The following is a 6,000-nucleotide window of genomic DNA, read 5'->3' as shown; positions in this document are numbered from 1 at the left end:
AGACTAAAGAGTTATTGTATGGTGTTCGTTATAACGAAATTGAGAAAATATAGATAGGCAATATATGCCTTCTGTATAGTTTCGCAAATTTTCTTAAGTTGTAAGTTGTGTGATTAGAGGTGTAAAGCTAGCATTCTAAGGAATTGAAGATGGAGTGTTAAGTGTTTAGAAGTATGGGTGTCAATGCCTATGATGATGGTAGTCGTAAGTTAATGACCTAGGGAGTTGGAGGAAATTACAATTTAGTCTCCCGGGAAGGGAGAGGTTCTATGAAAAATTTAGTATCTTTATATATTTATTAAGGAAAGTTTGTGTTATGTGTATATTGATACCCCCTTGTGATAAGGAGGGTGGATGCGTACACTCATAAGAGTGGGAGTTGTAGAGTAATGGCTATAGAGGTTAGCGAAAGTTAAGAGCAGCATTTTCAGAAAGCAAGGCCTTCAGAGTATAGTTCACCAGGGAAAGTTTAGAGTCTAAGTATATGGTGATGTCTCTTTTGTGTTGAGAGTTATGGCTATAGATTTTGGTGTGGGGTTATGTTCGTAAATCTAGGAGTGTGACATTGGTATAAGGGGGAGATGATGGATTAAATTAGTCTCTGAATTTTCTTGTGGTGTCAAGTTTCAAGTAAGAATCATGATAAATCAATTCCAATTCAAGTCAGCTCCTCCTACTTTAAATTGAATGGACATCTACCAATGTCTTATGTATTTAAGTCCTGCCAATGTCTTAGATTTGAGCTCTCTATGTAACTCACGTCATGTTCTGGCCTCCAAACTAGAAGCAATAATATCCCTCAGTGATCCAATATTCAATGTATTAAAGCTCTATGTTATGTTGCTCATGATCCATAAAAGTCTGTGTCTCACACGATGCTTGATTTGAAGAAACTATGCTTTCCATACGTTACCGATTCATTTTATGCCGGGATTAGTCAAAGGGATAAAGTTTATGCTAACTCATGGAAAATTTTAGTTCTTTAAATGAGGATCAATTGCTTTAAGTGAAAATCCTTGTCTTAGTTGTTAACTACATAAATTTTTATTTTATGCCATATACCTCATGATATGTACACCCATGTTTCTCACTGTGGTCTATCCAAAAAAATTATGTAGTGTTGTGTTTATGCCAAATGACTCTTTACTTATGATCCGGACACTTGATATATGACGCACTTCGTGTCTATTCAATCATATCTTCACCTCATGTCGCTCCTTGAGTAGTGCAATAAGTATAAGTTATGGTTTGACAAGTGTTATTTTCATTCATGACATTTAAGCTCGGGTCCCTTAATAACCCTCCATATGATAGTATTATGGTGGTTGTGGAAGCGTGGTGATGTAGGTAGGGGAGTAGATGTTCTTGAAGGTGAAAAATTTGATGTGAATTCTCAAGCTAAGGTTATGGGTGAAAGGGAAAAGAAGGAGATGAACTTTTGTTGTATGAAATAATTAAGAAGGAGGAATGTGGCAAAAATATTTGTGAGAGTGATTGAAATTGTTGGTCTTAGTGGGGAGATCCATGTAGGGAATTTAGTAATGATTAGGCTTGAATGTTGTGGTTGTTGAAAGCACAAACCTATACGTTATGTGGCTAGTACTCTCTAAATTAAATCTCGAGTGTGTTCGATGGTAGTGATAAGGTGAATAAATATTCTTAAAGGGATGTAAAGTACAGGGTCCCATAGCTTAAATTAGCACCTTTTAACTCCGAGTTAGGCTTCAACATAGCAGTACTAAGTAGTGGAACTCTAATTTCTTGTGGCTAGATATGTGATTGGAGAATTGTAAGTGGGCGAGAGTGATGTGTGCTATTTATTGTTTGGGATGTAGACGATTAGTGCCTCTAAGTTTAAGTCTATTTGTGGTACTTGTAAGGTAGAGAATGCTTCTAATCTTATCTTCCGCAAAATCTTATTTCATTATTAGTACCAATATAAATCAAGTCTATGATCATCAAATAAACCCCTGCCTTATGTTGTGCTGATTATGATTCATATAACTCATGTGCAACATCATCCCTATGTAAAGTCTCATTATCCCATGTCTCGTGTTTTCACGTTTCACTAGGGGTTATCGTGATGCTCGGTAGATGCTTTTGAATATTTTGTTAAGGAAAAATATTCAATGCGAGGTTTCATTCTTTATTCTACACTTTTATAGCTTCAAAAAGTCCCTACCCATCATTCGGGAACGAATGATCCCAAGGGTGAGATAATGTAATGCCCCGCATTTTTTAGATAGAAATTGAACCGTCATTCTTACGTGTGTAAACTCTAATTCCATGGTTTATATTTAAATTCATGTGTCATGATCCTTCTCCTAGTATATGAAGTGATTATGAGGTGAAAATGTTCATATAAATTGCTTAGAGCAAACTTGAGCTAAGAGTCTTTCATTCATTCAAAGTTTGATATTCGATTCTATAAGGGTCTACTTTGAACGTGTATAACTTTCGATACATGTAGAATTTTGCATCTTAAGACCCATAAAATTATAGATAATTGAATTATTTTTCCAACGATGCCAATTTTGCCTTAATCCGCTACACGAGCGAAAAGTTATGGCATTTTTTTAGAGGCAGTAAGCCGATGCGACGCATCAGACTGCGTATTACAGAACTGTTTCACTCGTTATTTCAATTCCTTAAGGGTCTAGGGACACTTTAGTCATATTTTCTCACCCAAATTTCGTCCCTAAACATCCTTAAATGATATTAGGTCCATTAATAACGTCTTAACTCCCAAAAATACCTAGTCCATCTCTCAAGAACACAATAGGAGAAAAACAACTAGGGTTTGGGCACTCAAGCTTAAAGGTCAAATCTTTTTAAAAAAATCGTGATTCTTTGCAATTAAGGTACGTGGGGTTTTCCTAAACTACATGGGCATGGTGAAATTGTTTTAGTGGCGAATAAATGTTTAAAAATCATGAATTTACAAAGGGTCTAGATTTACAATTACAATTAATGCATTATGAAACCTTATTGATCATAAAGTTTTGGTCTTGAGGCCTTCCCCTTTAAATTTGATTTTCATACATATATGTTTATATATGGGTTGAATGTTTGAAACTTGATTTAAGAGCACGAAGATTTATACTCCCTTTCTTGTTATGAACTATTCGATTGCATATTGAGAAGCATGACATAAATGTTTTTACTATCATTTGTTGACTTGGTTTTGATGATGACTTGAAGAAAGGGTGTTTTTCTTAATTGCACAAATGAAAGTGATGATTTTAAAGAGAAGTGAATGATTTGTTACATGATACTTGACCACCATGTGTTTGCGAATTGAATTGAGGATCCTTGACTCTATTTTCATGAATTTCACTATACATATCCTCTTATACTATTTGACTAATTTGGTGGTCTAAAAATAATGTTTTGAAAGAGAAGACGATAACATGATATTGTATGGCTTTGAAATATGACTTCCAAGTCTTGGTATGACGATACCAATCAAATGAATGCCATAATAGAGAAAGATTTTCAGATTTTGAATTCAAAAAGATGCATATTTAGAAAAGGTTAAAAATGGACTTAAAGAGAGTTAGATGGTTACCCAAAGAAAGTACGAGTTGAAAAACTCAATGCTAGAAATCATGATTTGCCGACACGGGGTTATGGTACCATACTATGTGGTCTTGTGTACCTTGATTTATGTTGTTCTAATTTGGGACTATGGCTAAGAGCCATGCTTTGTGGTCTTGTGCACTACCATGACATATTGATTTGATTGGGGATCATGGCACCATGTTGTGTGGTCTTCCATATCTTCCCTTACTGATACTCCAATACCTACGGCAAACTTGGATTGGAGGCTGGCCGCCGAGTCAAGGGCGGATTCCATATATCCCATAGAACTACAGATTGTAGGGTGTACCATCTTGCTCATAAGTAACATAAAGAGTGGTTCATGGTTTCAAAGAAATGTTTCAAAGTATTTAAAGTGTGCCATGTGTTATCATACATTACATGTAAAATGTTTTATGAACTGCTCTCACTTATGTTATATATAAATACATTATTTTGGGTTGATATGTGTACCAGTACATCTGTATTGACCCCCTATTTTTTTAGATTCTGAAATACAGCCTTGGGGTCTCGTTAAGTAGTAGATTGACTTGTCAGAAGTTTGCAGATGGTGAGCCTCCCTTACTTCGGAAGGCCTGGTTATGAAACTTGCTATTGTTATTTTATTTTGATTGATGGTCCGAATGGGGGCCTTGTCCCAGATTTCAGACAAATGTCATTTTCAGTTGTTAGAGATTTCGCAAACTGATGTTAAGCGTTGTTAGAGGATTATGATTTCCATTCCAGATTGTACAATTGAAATATGATATTGACCATAATTTTGTATTGTTTTATATTTCCATATTTTTCTTCATATTATATGAAAGTATGTATAATTGCCATGTAGAGAAAGGCGCTCGGGCCTTCACGGTTCGGGATGCCCATCACGGCTAGGGCCCCGGCTCGGGTCGTGATATTTTATTTCTCATAACTCACTATAATATTACTCTCACGCTATTATCTTACAAACTATAGAATATCGGTGGATTACTGTCTTTTCTCTCCATTGCTCTCACAATTGTGGTGTGTTTCAAAATGAATGAGAAGTCATCTATTTATAGATGAACTTCCCAAAGTTTACATGTTGCGACCCCAATTTTCAAATCATGTTGCAACATAAATTTTTAACTTTATGTCACCACACTAACAATGTTGCAACACCAATTTTCTTTTCCTTTTTATTTATTTTTGTAATATCCCGTATTTCCCTAACTTAAATTAACTCTCAGTCCATGAGTTATCCAATATAAAATTGTTAAAATACTCATTATTTTTTAATTTAGAGCCTTTTAATGCATAGGAAATTCATTTAGCTTACCAACGATATAAAATTCGCCGAAATCCGATACCCGAGGGAAGAGTTAGAGCCATTTTTGTAAAGCAGTGTGCCAACTGGCACCTCAGTGCGTCGCGGAGCATGACCAAATGGAAATTTTCAAATTCAGTGAGCCTCCATGATATTGGTTCATCGCGCTATAGGCTCAATTTAGAATTGTCTTTTCAGTGTACCAACGTGGTCCCACCGCATCGCGATGAGTCCAAAATTCAAAATCAAAGGGGCACCGCGATTCCACCGCATCGCACCAAGCCCCCAGTTCCCAGTTGTCATTTTTTAGTGGCCCGACGATATCATGGCACGTCGCGCTAACGGCCCAGTTCAAAAAATTTTAACAAAAAATTAAATATCGCCCAGGGTTAAATTGATCTTTTCTCATGATTTTATTCCGCCCAGGTGTGAAATTAAAGCCCTAAAAATATTTTAAAGTCATTCTTCATTTAATTTTTTCCCAAAATCAAAGTGTTCTCTCTCTCTCTCTCAAGATACAAACCCTAGCTCCAAGAAATCAAGGCCAAGCTCAAGAAACTCACCAAGAACTCCAAGAAATTTTCAGTTTAGGTATGTTAGGTTTTCATCTATGAGTTCTTTCACCCATAGAGTCCACGAATCCATTTTTAAATTTAGAAGATTGTTGATTTATGAATTACATGCTTGAAATTGAATTAAATTCAATATCATGTTATTGTTGGGTCTCAGTCCATGACTAAATTACAAGCTTTCATGAAACTAGTCATTATATGTGTTGAATTACATGATCTTCCTGATAAACCCTTCAATTTGTAAGTTGATTGATGTAGCTATGATAATGATATGTGTTGATTATTGTATAACCTAAGCATGCTCCCCATGTGTTTGATAAAATGTCTTTGATAAAATGTCTATGTGAATGAAATAGTGTCATTTTAACATAATAGCATGTATTCCCCATTCATGTACAAGTTAATGCATTACAAGTGTTTGATGAAATACCTCTATGAATAAATTATGATCTAGTGAACATTGTTATGTAATTCAAGATTATGCTATGCCTTTCTTTTATACTATCGAGTCCTGAGAGTATTTAATACCCGATAATTTAGTTG

Source organism: Capsicum annuum, chromosome 10 (genome assembly GCF_002878395.1).
Source record: "Capsicum annuum cultivar UCD-10X-F1 chromosome 10, UCD10Xv1.1, whole genome shotgun sequence".
Classification (NCBI taxonomy): Eukaryota; Viridiplantae; Streptophyta; class Magnoliopsida; order Solanales; family Solanaceae; genus Capsicum; species Capsicum annuum.
The sequence above is the reverse complement of the archived record's forward strand: the minus strand, read 5'-3'. Positions refer to the sequence as shown.